Here is a 16714-nt window from a genome sequence, read left to right as displayed (position 1 = left end):
AACACATGGAGATTTGGGGAGAGTGATGCCCTAGGAGAGAGCATGGAAGGTCCCTGCCCTTTCCTCATAACTTGCCTTGTGCATCTCTTATATCTGGCTGTTCCTGAGTTATATTCCTTTATAATAAAACTGATAATCTAGTAAGTAAAATGTTTCTTTGAGTTCTTTGAGCTGTTCTAGCAAATTAATGGACTATGTGGAGGAGGTCATGGGAACCTCTGGTTTATAGTCAGTTGATCAGAAGTGCAGATAAAAAATGGACTTAGAACTGGCCTCTGAAGTCCAAGGAGGGGGTCATTGGAAACTCCAATCTATAGCTGGTCTGCCAGAAGTACAAGAGATAACCAGAGCTTGTGATTGGCATCTGAAATATGGGGACTGGGTGAGGGGGTAGTCTTGTAGGACTGAGCACTTAATCTGGGGAATCTGAAACTATCTCTGGGTAAATAGTGTCAGAATTGAGTTGAATTATAGGACACCGGCTGGTGTACCAAGCATTGCTTGAGGGTGTGTGGTGAAACCATGCCACCGCTAACACACAATTTGGAACTGGTACCAAAACACCCAATTTAGTAAATAATCAGAACAAAGGGATATGATAAATTGAATATTAACCTAAATTAGGCTTACTTTGCCTGATGCAACGATCTGACAGTAGGGATGATTTTGTCCATACTCAAGGACCAGGGTATTCTGATGCATTTGCTAAGTCTCTCTGTTCTGGGGCAGAACTAGGATGGACACTGTAGGTGCTTGCTTTAAGGATCTACTTTTGTTAGTCTTCTGTGGCCAGCCAACAGCACTCTGATTGACATTTGTTATTTTGAAATGTTAAAACTTGTAATCAAGTTATAATCTTGTCCATATGATCTGGAAGATATTTTGTCTGCTAAATATGAACTTGAAACTTCCTTTTTGACTTTAGGGTTTAATTCTCAGAGAGAAAATTTAATTCTTTGATTTCTAGTATCTAAGAAGTTGGCATACATACCTAATTGAGTTTTTAAATTTTTGATGCAAAAAAATCTGGACCTAAAATAGAATATTAAGTCAATCATCTAACTAGTAATATGCCTTTCAACTGAGAAGTTTATTGTGCCATATGTGAGTTTACTATGCAATTCTTAGAATAGCCTAAGAATAATAATTGCAATCACATAAAAAGTGAAAACACATGCAGCTGTGATCTGCTTCCTTAGAAGCTTAGCAAGACAAATCCCATTTATCTTGACTTTCAGTCTACAATTGTTATACCATAAATAACTTCTCTTTCTTTGTACATTAGCTTTAAATATGCATATCCATTCATCCCATTATTCTTAACCTGCATGAACAGCTGGATTCATTACAAGAACAGAACTTTCTCTTTCTTCCACCCAGAATGAGATGAGAGAATAATTTTAAACATTTACAACAAGATTTGAATGAAATGGCAAATAGGCAGGATGCGGATGCCTTTCCGGGCTTTCTGTTCCAGTAGCTTCTTGTTTTCCAGTCGGCAGAGTGCTGTGCTCTTCTTAATGAAACCCAAGTGTTCTGTATTGCTTGCCCTATAATTTTCTGGACTGAGTGAGCTGTTGTCTGTGCCAAGAGAGAACTACACACTTCATTATCTTTTCAATAGACCTGAAAATTATTTGTTTAAAAATATTTCCCACTGTCATTTTTAGAGGTGTTTGCAAGAGTGATTGTTATAGAGGTCCCAATAATTATAATTTAAGAGTTGCTTCATATTTATTCTCTCCTATATTTCAATAAGAAACAACGTGAGATTTAAAAATCACCTGTCTTCCATGGCTTTGTTTCTTTTCCCAAGAGTTGTCCATTCTTTATTCATCAATATTTTGATTCACAAGCTACTCCCTTCTCATGAATTCATTATTCCCTTTTCATTCTCATGAGAGCACTTCACAGTGCATCTTCTAAGGGACAGATTGTACCATGCCCTTGATTTCTCTCTTCACTACCCACAAAATCATCACGTAACAGTGCTGGAAATTTATCTTGTATGTACAGCATTTCATTGCTGATGTTTTTTGAGCTTTTTTCCCCACATTTTCCCAGTGTACTTTTCTAAAGTATTTCATAACTCAATTCTACAAACATGTCTACAATTTCAAGAGTTTTATAGAAATTCAACCATGGTCTGTGTATAGACAATTTATATTTTTTAAGAAAACTAGCCCAGAGCTCCCAATTCCCTCTTTATTCTAGATCTACATAACTGCTAATGACAAAGCCAATTTGAAATACTATTGATTCCTGACATTGTCATATTTTAATATCCAGTAAATTACTTTTTTTTCACCAGATAGATTCCACTTCCTGCTATTATCCTTTCTTTCCTAGTCTTTCCACACAGTGGCAGATAAAAGTTCTTGTCCCTGCCTTAAAGAATTAGCATACATCATCTCAAATCACTTTCTTTTTTATACCAGTTTACATTAAAGAGCTCAAAAGGCAATACCAAATTCACCCATCTGCATTAGGAGTAGCAGGAAGGCACCAGGAAATGAGTAGAGATGTAAGTGAAATCCTTTTTCTGCTGCTTAACAGCTTTTAATTAAAAAAAAGACCTATTTGCATGTAATTGTGATTTTTTTTGGTCTGTTTTGCGGTACGCGGGCCTCTCACTGTTGTGGCCTCTCCCGTTGTGGAGCACAGGCTCTGGACACGCAGGCTCAGCGGCCATGGCTCACGGGCCCAGCCACTCCGCGGCATGTGGGATCCTCCCGGACCGGGGCACGAACCCACATCCCCTGCATCGGCAGGCAGACTCTCAACCACTGCGCCACCAGGGAAGCCCCTGTGATTTTTTTAATGTCGTGTTTTATTTGGAGCAGACTTTATACTATATTAAAAATTAATGCTTTATCAAGAATTCGGTGTAATGGTTCTCAACAGCTACTCTACTATCTTCTGAGCATCTTCAATTTCAGACTCACCTGCAGCTAGAGTTCTAGATTTGATTTAGATTCAGACAAACAGATAAACTCACACAAGAATTGAAAAGTGAAAAACAAAAGAATGAAAGGCATCTTCTGGCTGTGAAGCACAGTCTAGGAGATGTGGAGTTTTCTACAGTAATATTAGCAGTAGTCCCACTCTTCCATCTCCACAGGACTTGAAAGCAGGGCACAGGTATTTTCCTGATAATGATAATGATAGTGATAATTAATGATAATGGCAGTTACTTGGTTATGATGGTTGATTGTGGCAGTGGTGTTAGTTCTGGCACCGGTAACTCTCTGATTATACAAGAGGTAACAACTCCCTTGACAGCTGTTCTGCAACACATCTTTGAGAGAATTTCCTAACCTAGAGCTTCTTTCTGCAGTCTTCCAATGAGTCTCTATACAATTCATATGCTATAAGAAATCCATTCTTGTTTTCTTTGGTCTGCATCTTAATGATGATTTTTAAAATAACTGATGGCAAGATTATTTGAAAGTAATGGATTCTTAAGAGAATGAAAAATTGGAGTTGATTCGGTGACCTGGTTTAGTTTTAAGTTGGCAATGTTTCTACTAACATGAGATGGGCTATGGGTAGTCTATGACATGCAATGTTAAATGGGTTACTTGAATTATGAGAGATAGTATATGAGATTGGTTGAGGTCATAGACTTTAGAGATTTATGGCTTACGATTGAATTCAGGTTCTACCATACAATTAGCCGTGTGGTCTTTCGCAAGTTATTTAATTTATCTGCATCAATTTCCTCATCTGTATGATGAGGAAACTTAAAACTTTGTATGAAGATTATATATATATATCTAAAGTGCCTAGAAAGATGTCTGAAAGGGAGTGCTTTTTTGTTATTTGTAAGTATTATCATTACTATCATTTTTGGTAGTTGTTATTTGTCAAGAACTGTGAAGTCTAAGATTATACCCTACATGTAAGCTAACAAGTTAGCCAGCCAGGTTTTCTGAATACTGGCAGGAGACATGAGATTCCTGGGTCAGAGACAGCTTTTTTACTCAAAGCAATAACAATAGCCAGCATATCATGATGTTTGCATATATTTCTTGAGCCCCAATTCCTACAGAAAAACAAAAAGTGTTTCAAAGAACACCTGCTCGATGGGTTACATTATAAGAGAGGAACTTCAAGCTTAGAGAACCTGAATTTTTTATAATGGGCAATAAAACTACCTGACTTATGCCTCAGTGAAAGACATTATCATTATCATACTGGATTATAAACAACTAGACTTTGCTACTGTCTTTATCTTCCAAGGCTGTTTGTTATACAAATGTATTTGAAAAGAGTCTGGGACAGAGGCAGCCAGTGCCTCTGCTGATGAGATGTACAGAAATTTGAGCAACTCATGGAGAATTGTTTCAAAAAGATCTACCTCTTATTTCTACACCATCTTGGCTTCTGGTGAATTTTTCCATGAGTATATGCCACTTTATTGATTCTTCTGATAAATCTGACTGATCGAGGCTTGGATTATATCTGTTCAACTTGTCTCGTACATCATTTAACTAGGGCTATCATCAATTCCTACTCCAAGACGGAGGATGAAACAAACTGCACTATTGACCATAACCATGGTCTCTGAGGTTCTCACACATATCCAGCTGAACAAATCCCATAAAACACCAAGGCCTAACTTAAGAAGCCAGGAATTTTTCTCTGTAAATCTTTGTACTAACGTTTCCCCTTGTCCTGAGCCATTAATCTATGTAAATCAGAGTGTATTAACAATCACAGACAATGGCCTAGCCCTCAAGGAGGAAATCTAGGATGGTTCTATCATTCCTAACATCTCTGGCCAGTGAGTTAAAGATTATCTGAATGTCTTCATGGGTCAAGGCAGTGTCATTTGCCATTTCAGATAAAGTCAGGAAAAAAATTTCCTACCACCCTTTCTAATTGTATGACTCCCATTATAGGGATAAACTGTCCTCAGGATATCTATAAATAATGAGTCAGTTATCCCTCCAGGAAGTCCCCCTGAATAATCAAGGATAACCTTATTTTGGAAAGAGCTCTATAATCTGAGGGCTAAATGATCTACTGGCAATGGTTCCTTAAATACTTGAAAGTCTCTAAAGTGCAATTCACCATGTTTCAAGCAGGAAAGGAAGTTAGTGACTGGTTTCCATGCAAGAATTATAGTCCTGAAGCACATTTGTTCCCTTTGAAAAGAAAGTGTTATTTGCAGTTATCAGGTCCCTCCAACTGGGACCTATATAAATTGAGGGGCACAGGTTGCAATGTTTCCACTGTGGCTGAGAAGAGGAAAAACATGAAATTGTTAGAGGAGGAGAAAAGATATAATTATGAAACATAGCTTCATCATCAGTTGGAAAACAAAGGACAGAAGTATTTACTCATAATTTCTCCCTTGCCCTATTATATATGGACTTTTTTGCTTTTTTTCTCTTCCTTTTGTCCATACTTCACATAGCCTATGGTTGTAGGCATAGGCTTTATGTCATCATAGAATGTCAACACAGAATTGTGATTATACTAATGAATATTGAGACTGAACACCTCCCAGAGAAAGATTCTATGACTGCTAGAATTTGTTTTTGTTTTTTTTTCCTTTTGGAGAGTTGCTGAAAATATTTTCACTGTTCAGTGATGGTTTAATTATGTTTAATATTAGCTTATTGTTATTTCTGTTGTGGGTTTTTTTTTTTTGTAAATTTAAGTATGGAAAGAAGGGTACTTGTGGAAATAGAGTAGTCAAATGGGTAAACTGAGAGTAGGGTGACTTCCTATATTTTAGAAGTTTGAAAGATAAATATTATATAATTCAATTTCTGGCTGATTTATGTTTGACCAATCAGATGCTATTCTGTGAGATTTGAAGACCGATGCAATCTGAAGACTGTGCTTCTGTTGTTTCAGCTGTTTCTGCTGGTAAGGGTGGTAATGGCAGTTGATTTTACTTTGGCAGCGTTAGCAGATATTCCAGTCACTAACCTCATAGATATTAAGAAGAAGGACACAGCATGAATCTTCCATTAAAGACTATATGTGGCACAATGTGGTTCGGGACCGAGGAACATCATACCAGCTTCCTGATTGGGGGGTCTTCTTTTTTTTTTTTTTTTTTAACATCTTTATTGGAGTATAATTGCTTTAAAATGGTGTGTTAGTTTCTTCTTTATAACAAAGTGAATCAACTATACATATATCCTCATATCTCCTCCCTCTTGCGTCTCCCTCCCACCCTCCCTATCCCACCCCTCTAGGTGGTCACAAAGCACTGGGCTGATCTCCCTGTGCTATGCAGCTGCTTCCCACTAGCTATCTATTTTACATTTGGTAGTATATATATGTCCATGTGGTTGTGGTGTTACAGATCTTGGACCAGTCATTCCTTAATTATAGAAGAGAACAGCCGTGCTGGCCTGGTCCACAGTGAAGATATTTTCCTGTAAATTCATCCCATATTCTATTTTATTAACCTTCCTAACAATTCTGTAGGCTCTTTTTAAAACTCTGTAATAAATTATTTCCTGCTTAACATGGGTATAGTGGGCTGTTTTCTGCAACTGAAATCTGATTTATATAGTACCATAGGTTTACTCTATAAAAATAATTATTTTTTATGAAGTAGACAGCTTTAATGCCCTATAAATTGTGAGCACAACTCATATAAGATAAATTCCTTCAAGTTCCTGTATATTTTCTTCTAAAGTAATCTGTAGTCATTCTAATTCCTTCGGACCTAAAATCAAAATCAATCCATTTACATTTGACTGCTTTGAGTTACTGTATTATGCAGGCACTGGATTTTTTTTTAATAGATTCTTATTTCAGAAGTGTGCACAATGTTTACAGAGACACTTGCAGTTTTTCCATAAGTAGTTAATTACAAATAATTTTTTTAATAGCAAATACTAATACGATGGCCACAGCTGCATCTTGATGTATGCAATCTTAAGATGTTTTCTAGGCACTTATCTCTTTAATAAGGTGATTCTGTTTTATTATTCAGTTGAATAATGGAAGATACAATTATCACGGACAATGATGGAAGATTGAATATTGTCACCACATTATCAAGATGAAGTCATTCCCCTTTGAGCTTTCAAGTAAAATTTGGCTGAAGTCAATTGCCAGATTTTCTTTTTAGAAACTCATTCAGTCAGGAAATCTGTTATACATGTATTGAACATTTAGTGTATACAGAGAACTGAAGTCTGCAATAGAGCACAGGAAAAGCAATTACCAGAACATTATTTTGAAATGGTGACACTCACTTGCCGATGCTGTTTTATATGACTGAGACCACATGCAGAAAATTAATCAAACAAAACCTCAGGGGTAGGATCTGAAGGCATCTACTCGACTCAGACTCCTGGGGTTCCTTCCCTACTGCTCTGCCACAGAGCATGGAGTTTCATCCTGGAACTTCCCAGTGGATTAACACGTGATTTTTGTAAAGTTTTACTAAATATCTAAGTAACTTATACTCATATTAATTCCTTTCAAGGCAAGATAATTATAGAATTTAATGAAAAGACTATGGAATTTGAAATTCAAAATATTATAAATATAGTTTTAGGAAAGTTATTTAGCCTTAGCCCAAAAGAAATTATCCAGAATGCAGCACAGAGAGTTAAAGGCATGGAAAACATAAAAGGGAGGCTAAAGAACATGGAGGATAAAGTGGGAAAATCTAACATATGTCTAATGGACGCTCCAGAACAAGAGGGAAAAGAGAATAGAAGAGAAAGAATGTTATTTAAAGAGAGAATGATTGAAAAGTTTTCAGCACTGATAAAAGAAACAATCCACAGATTTGACAAATCTCACTGAATTTCAGTCAAAGCTGTGAAAAAGACGGGCATAATCCCCATAAGTAAGAATATTATAGACTAAAGGGGAAAACAAATATTGAGTAATCCTGGGTCACATAGGAGCCCAGTGATGAGCACAGCACATGCAATCAGGTACAGGTTTTCCACAAAGGTGACTCAGATTTTCATTCAGAGTCTAGGTCAGTGGGAAGGATGTGGAAATAGTACTAGCTTCACTAGATAAAGAGTTGGGTATGAAACAGGACTTCTCTCCTCCAGTGCAATGCCTATTAGTGGGATAGCTGAGAAAGGCAAACAAGAAATGATGTGGAGCCTAATTTTGCTCAATATATGTTTACAAAGTATTATCAAAGTTTGTCTATGCTTTGCTCAAATCAAATAATAAATTATAAATTATTATCTAGTGTTCAGTTCTATTGTTATTACAAAATTAGCTGTAACTCCATCAAATTTAAAGTACTGAAGTTCAATATTATAGAAATTATAATAATGTATGTTCAATAACAAGCCATTAATAGTGACATCCTGTATAAATAGAACTTCATTCTTTTGTGCAGAAAGTGAAATTATAAAATCATTCTTTCAGAAATTAGTACTGTACTACCTTGAAATATGCTAATCAGATAAATTAAGCTTATATTAAACATGTAGGATGTGATCACTATTCCTGTATCAAAATTTCTTATATGGTATAAAAAGCACCCTAATTATAATCTTTGAATAAAGAAGCAGTAATATACCAAATACACATTTAGCTGTAAAATTTATATTAAGGGTAAATGGCAAGTCCTAGTTTGTGGAAACAGGGAAGACCAAGTCTTCAAATCTTGATTGCTACTTATCTTTTCTCAAATTCCAACTTTATTTCATTTTTGTCTATTATACCTATTACTACTGTTACCCAGCATGCATTATGAGCATAATGGGTATTGAAGATAGGAAGATATTCTAGTTCCATTCTTGGTCATCAACAGGGACTTGATTTCCATCATTTATAACACATGTTCCAATTCCACATCAGTTCTGCTCATCTCTTCACCCTTTTGTTTTGATCTTGTTCCTACAATTTTGAATCTGTTGATTGTTTGTAATTGTCCTGGAATATTATTTGCCAGAATAATTTCTGTTTGACATTAATCCTCAGTCTCCTTCCAGTCCTGGATCATTTAAGATAGGAAACAGAGAAAGTAAAGCTTCTAACTCCATAGAACATCCTTTGAAACCTCAGTTCCTCCATTTCTGAATCTGTTAGAGCAAAGGTGATGTAAAAATTGTCTTATATTTGGAATCTAAAAAAAATAAAATAAAAATTTAAAAGCTGAACTTATGGTAATAGAGAATAGAATAGGGGTTACCAGAGGCTGGGACATGGTGGAAAAGGGGAGGTAAGACAAAAAACGAGGAAAAAACGGACACTTATGGAATATTCCTCTCCTACATCTTGTGATAAAAACATACTTTGTTTTCACTTTTCTAATAAGAAGCACTTTTTCTATCAGAATATAAATTCTAATAAATTCCTTTGGTGATAAAAAAAAATTTTGTCCTCTAGGAGGACCCAACTTGTCGGTCATGACGCATTTACCTGAGCCACCAATCAAATTACCTCCGTACTTATTGAGACACTGTGCTGATGAGGCAATTGCGAATGTAGTAAAGTAGATGGCCTGTTAGCTCAGTGTAAACTAGACATGAGTAACTTTGATGATAAAGATGTATATAGCAAAATATATGAAATACATGTGCTCTTTGGGCTTCTACATGTTAGTTTGTATTTTTATGTTATATACACTATGCAGACCTATAAATACTAACAGTTCAATTATAAATTATATCATCCTTTAGTAGTTGAATTCTATCAAGTGGAAAATACAGTCACTTACATGAGTATTGAGTGTGATAGTCTTTTTTCCCCTCTTTTTTATATATTTTTAAATTTTATTTTCATTTTTGGAGATTTTCAAAGTAAAAAAACAAAATTGCTTAAATGTAATAGCCAATGTTTTGAGGTATATGCTGAAGCTTTGCCTCTCTTCAATGGGCAGAGCCTCTCTTCCTGCAGAGAGGTGGGCCCAGCAAATGTGCTTATTATCTTTTTTACTCTAGATCATATAACTGATTGAATGAAACTGATCCTATCAAATTATTTTACTCAAGAATTTGACTTAAACTACATAGGCAGTGAGTCTTGTTACTCCAGCACATTGGTAAAATCCAAAAGCCAGTCCTAACTTCCCTGAGTTCAGGGGATTTATTGCTCACTATGGGACATCTTATATCCTTTCCCTGAGTTCCTTTTGTGCTCAGACTAGTTGGAAGTTGCTCGTGTTCTTAGTCAAAGAAATTGTGGCTAAGATACTAACTGTCAGTAAGCAAGATACGATTTTCAGTAAAATACTCTATCTGAACTTTGAAACTACCTAAACTTACCTAAAAAAAGTTCAATATAATTACGGGATAGGATACCAGAAAATGAAAAAGAGGAATGCAATGATCAGTATGAGGTAAAGTTTTTAAAAATTAGAGAGTTATAAACATTTTTCTCCTCTGGTACAGATTCAGTTGTCTGGAATGGATTGGACTTTGAGAGAAGCCTTAGGGTGACGCTATACACACTCATTGTGAAATCTTCCTGTAAGCTGGTTTAGGGGACAGGCATAATGACTTTAAAATATTGATAAACTCTTTCATTTTTCTATTTATCTGGCATTCCATGTGTATTTTAGTTAGAAAGTAAAACTAGCTTTCAAACAGTAAGTTCAAGAGCTATTCAAAACTGATATGCTTCAATTATTAGTTTACATTTTTTCATTATTCTACATCTTAAGACATGATTTAGAAATTCTCCATAAGATTATTTTTATTGATTCATGGAAGAAATGTTATAATATTTCAAGCCACTTATGGAATAAGCTGTTCCACAGGAGTGAATTTTCCAGGTAAATGAACCCTAAGTAATTAAGCTCCAATTTTTAATTAAATTTTAAAAATACCTATTTCCCTGATTTCTTAAACCAGAACACTGGATATAATTCAACATTTTCTCAAGAGGCAATTGAGGGATTTAGTGCTATTTTTACTACTTGCATCTGGCTTCCCATTTTTCTAGTTTTCTATCTGTATCTGAGAACTTCCAAGAGTTAATATTGGCCCAAGAATATAAAACCTTTTCCATTTGGCAGTGCAACAGTCTTCAAGAATTACCATTTTTGAGTCTTACTGCTTTCTCAGCAGTTTCCTTGGTTTTACAATTTAAAGATGAGGCAAAACTTCTAATGCCGTAGAAAACCAATTGAAACCTCCATTCCTCCCTTTCTGAATTCTTCAGAGCAAAGATGACATAAATGCTTCCATTTATAGAATGCTTTTATTTACATGAATTTGACAATGCCTGGACTATAAATTGATATTGGGGAAACTAGCTGAATGATGTTGAAGAATGTGGCTTTGTGGCTATAATTTAACTGAGATGTGAATTTGAAGTGATAAATATTCACCTCATTATTTAAGTGGAATATACTTCCCTCCAGGCAAATAGTTTAAAAAATGTTAGAATACATAATTTTTTAAATATTTGATTAAAAAGTGTAGGCTGAAAATGACAATTAGAGTGTACCTTTTTAATACATATACTCACATTGTTCATAATTAACTGCAGGTCTATGGGGTAAAAATTAAGAGTAAGAGTAATTTTAATTAATTGATTAAATAGTAAAATTTCAAGAATGCATACTTCATTACATAAATTTGATAGCTTCACTTAAATTCACTATATTTTGTAAAAAACTAATTTGTTACGTTCATTTAACTTTATGTTTGTTTCTTTTTTTCTTTACTAAGACTAAACTTTAGACTAAACTAAGAGCTATAGGAAAAGCAAGCAGAAGTCTCCAAGAAAGAAACAGATTAGATAGAGTCCATGATAGGCTTATAAAATGAAAACATGTTGACACATGGCTGTAGAGTAGAATTATTGGGGGAGTTTAAAAAATTTCTCATAACCCCTCCTCTCTCAAGATTCTGACTAGGGTAGGACGAATGTTTTTTTTCTTTTTTTTTTGGACGAATGTTTTTGAAAAGTCCATAGGTAATTATAAACTGTGGCTAGGGTTGAAAAATACTGTATGAGAACTTACCATGTTGATAAAAAATTGCCTTGTTATTATACCTTTTTGACATCCAAAAGCATTTAATTTCAGTGATATTAGCAATAATAGCAAAGGAACTCATGTCAACTATATTGCGTTAAATTAAGAGAATAGATCCAACAAGAAAACTGCAAGATTTCTGCTTAATAAATAGAATGATGAACTTGAGTCTATCTAAGAAAAAGAAAATCTTATTTATTTTATTTAGAAGTTTCATGTAAATGTGACACTTTTTATGATAGAAGGGAGCTAATTTTCTGGGTGAACTTTTATATTTTCCATAGCACCACTCTCTTAAAGTGTTAAAGAGATCAACATTAACAATTTGTGATACCCCCCTAAAATTTCAGAGTAGGTTTGGACTTTTCCTCTCACCCTATAACCTTTTTATTTTAAAAAGAAATTTAAGAAACCAATAAAATTTAAAATCACTATTACAAAATATTAGTGTTATATCCCAATATAAAAAAAGTCACATTTACAATAAATTCAATTCTTGTAAGCAAACACGTAATGAATGATTAGAGTATAAAAAACACAATTTTCAGATCAAATATATTTAAATTAATTTTAATAAGTACAAAAAGATAATGTTTAGCATTAATCTGCATGTGATTAATTAAGAATGTTTAAACAGCAAGCATACTGACACATTCAATAAGGGTCAAGTTATCTTACATACATAAAAAATGACTTTTCCCAATTACAGCAAGGTCACAAATTACAAATATAATTAGCTTCAGAATGATTTTTTCAAACAAGAAAACTTACCATACAAGCGTACTGTCACCCTGAAAATTTAAAATTAATGAATACTCAAAGTTTAGTTTTGGAGCTTTATCATGCATTATCTATGCATGTGATTGTATTATTAATGTGTAGCAAGAGGAAAACATTCCTTTCCTTTTTGTTTTTTACTTTTCTAATTTAGCAACAAGTATGAAGCTTTCTTAAGTTTCCATGCATGTGACCTCTAAAGGGAATATTTCATGAAAGGTCACATTCCTCTGTTTGGAGCACCCTAAAACCTGAATTTGTATCTGCTCAAGAGAATCTTGAAAAAAATGAGATACCAATAAACCTGAAATCCATTATGGAGCAGGCACCCAAGATCAACAATCAAGGACTTATCCATGGATGGTAATGTTTAATTCATGAAAACTGTAACTCAAAGTTCAGTTTCATTTAGGCCTTTCCAGTCATACATTAAACTTGTTCACATATTATGCTGGGTTTAAAACACAGCCAACTGCTTCAACTACTGTGTTGAATATTTAAAAATAAATAATTGGGAACAAATCTTTAAGCCATTATCCCTAATGTAATTCTGTGTCTAACACTTTTGTTTTGCTTTCCTAATACCATTTGTTTTCATAAATCGATTTTGTTGGAGTTACACTTATCTATCCAATAATACAGGCTTGCATTTGGCAACTTGTTGTGGTAAAATAAGTCTTCTAAAACAAAGCATGAAAAACAAATTTTTATACCAACTAAGCTAATTTTTATACCAACTAAGCTAATTTTTATACCAACTAAGCTAATTTAACACTTACAGTGCCAATAATGGTATTTATATGGTGTCAGATTAGACTTCTTTCTATAAACAGTAATTTGCAACAAACTAATGAAATCAATACATAATCCTTGAAGTTCATGTTTTAAAAGTTATAAAACCAACAATATGGCAAATAAAAACAAAATCTCTCCAACCCCTAACACAAAACTGTCAAAAATTTTTTTTAAAAGAAGAAGAAAAATAAAATAAAGAGGGAAGTGCTTATTATTTTGTGTGCTTAATCAACTGTAATCATTTTTTATGCATTATTATACCTATGGACCAAAGAAGAAAAATGTAATATATTCCCAGAAACTAAATTGTAAACAATATTAGTGAATAGCTAGTTTTACAAAAAGGGATTCTTTGTTGCTGTACAGTTCAAAAAGATATAAAATTAACCAGAGACAAATACAGTAGATGACTTGGTATTCGCAAGTGATCAACAGGATATTAAATTTAATGGAGGCTTTAACAAACCTCCACTGAGAAACTTGGAATTCAAAGATTTTTCTATCTTACCTTATCAGCACAATTGTGATATCATTTTGAATTTAATGGCTCAAAAGAGCCAACCAGAAATACATCAGAAAAATGTTTACACCCTTGTAGGAAGGATATTTTTTAAGAATATATAGGGCTCAAGACTAAATTCCAACGAATGAACTGGTTGGATCTATTGAAAAAAAACTATTCTATTGACTAAATTAATCACTAGTTTAATAAGAGCTATGTTTGGAATTAGATCCATTATAAAATAAATTGTTTAGATTTCATAAATTTCTCAAAATATTCTTTTATACCTGGAAAATACACACAGATACACACACACACACACACACACACACACACACACACACACACACACCCCTACTTCTAATCAAAGCTAAGACCTTATTAAAGGTCCTTTGAAAGTATTACTTTAAACTGACACACAAACCTGTTCTTTGTTCTTCCCTACTGGCAATATTAACTGATGTTATGTATTAACTTCAACGTAAAGTGGTTTGAAGTGGGGTATATAATTACATGTATTAAAAAAAGTTCATCATAAAAACAGGCAAAAATACAATATTTTACCTAAATAAGGTTGAAAACTGTGGTCTAAATATGTTGGATAATTAAGAATTTTTGAGAAAAACGATATAAAATTCTTATAAGAAATAGATTTTCATTACCTTTCCCAAATGCCTTTCACATGAACTTAATCTTAGTATTTTAATCATGATGCTTACCTTGATAGAATCATGACTGTTAAATATCTCTGTATATACTTATGTATGTATAATTTCTCACCTTTCTTAGAAATTAAAAAGGGGAAATGCCTCATTAGGTTTAACTAGCAACAGACATTATTCAAGTGGGTTTTTCTCTTTGATTTTTTCCCCTGTTTTTGAAGTCTTGAATTTGTTTTTGAGTTTGATGAAAATATGAGTGCATAAATATTAATGGAAAAGATTAGTATCTTTCATATAAATGTTGATAACACAAGATTATGGATATTAAGAATTTTATTAAATGCTGAATTTCATTTCTTAAAGCATGAATTCAATAGAGAAAAATATCATAATTTGTCTTGTCCACACTGTTATGATTTTGATTCAGTGTCTCTGGTTCCTAAGTATGCAAGTGTTAAAAATAACCACATCCCACCCCAGTTTTAATTTTATGCTTCTGGATACTTTGGATTAAGAAACGGTAAGCCCAAGGTTCCCATAAGACCTCAATTAAAAAGAAAATAAGTGCACTACAGGGTAGCAATCAGTCAACTCATAACTCTCTTGAAATTCTGAATCTTTTTATAGGAAAAAAATCTGAGAATTACTTCAAACATATGCAGATGGATATAGGAATGCCAGAAGACTAATAACAAGAACACCAGTATAATAAAGCTATTAATATGGTCCCAAAGTTCAAAATAAGTCATAAAAATGTTGATGTTTCACAGGCATTGTCTGAGGGTAACAAGTATGAAGCATTTGAAAAAAAATTCTTAATAGATAATGAAGAGCCATGACTTTGCAGAAGGTGGACCTGAGCTACTTCCCTTATCCTCCCATTGGAATGATGACAGGCTGTGTCAAAGTACAACATCCATAGGCTCCATAGAGCTTCTCTGCCCTTTTAGAACCTATGATATTATGGCAGAGTTGAGTTCCTTCAACCAGCAATATGAAAAGAGCCACATCATAAAAACTTTATTTATATATATATATATATATATACACACACACATATATATGTGTGTATATATATATATATATATACACACATATATATATGTATATATACCAAAAACTGTGAGTGAAGTAATAGCTTTTGTGCTCTTTTTAAACAAACTATGAACTATTCAAAAAAACTGGAAATGTGGCTCAGGGGGATCATTTATCCAAACCTGAGATAAATTCGAAATAGAGAGATCCCTGAAAAGACTACTAAACATGAAGATTGGCACTTTAAAAATCACTGAAGTTTAAAAAAAATTATTAGATGGTTCTATATTAGTTCCATTTTATATTCAAACAAATAGAAACATAAATAGAAGAAAAGAGCAAAACAGTCACCATCTTAGCACACTCATGATCTCATAGCTCAATAAACAACTCTCAGTGCTAAATTAAGTTATATATTACATTTGGTCTTTTATTTAAAGTCTTTATAAGAATGAGATGCACTTTGATTTTCAACTGAATTCTGTGGATGGGATGTGAGTGGTAGTGACACTATCCAGATGGCATGGCTAATAGTAGGAGGTAAAAAATTTTTGTTGAACAAATATTACCTTAATCAGAGCAGTAACTATACAATAATGAGATTATATCTCTATATATGTACATGTATTTATCTACATTTTGTACATACCATAACTCTTTATGTCAATATACAGCTGCATAAAATAGTCATAATATTATGGGCCAAAGAGACAATTGTTAGTTTATTAAAAATGTTTCCCAAAAAATTAATCTTATTTTAATAAATCCATGTAACTTTTTTGTGTTTTTAAAATGATTTATGAAAGGGAGAATAATTGTAAAGACTCTGCTTCTATAATTTAAAATCCTTTTCCATGGAGCATCCTCCCTCTCTCCAGCAAGACTAAAAGCCCCTTTCAATTTATATAAACTTTAAAAGATTAAGAAGTGTGTAAGAAAAAATTCCACGAAAGTAAGAGAAATAATAGAAAATCCTGATCCACATTATTGGAATATCTCAACCGT

Source organism: Orcinus orca, chromosome 4 (genome assembly GCF_937001465.1).
Source record: "Orcinus orca chromosome 4, mOrcOrc1.1, whole genome shotgun sequence".
NCBI lineage: Eukaryota > Metazoa > Chordata > Mammalia > Artiodactyla > Delphinidae > Orcinus > Orcinus orca.
Note: the sequence above shows the minus strand (reverse complement) of the source record.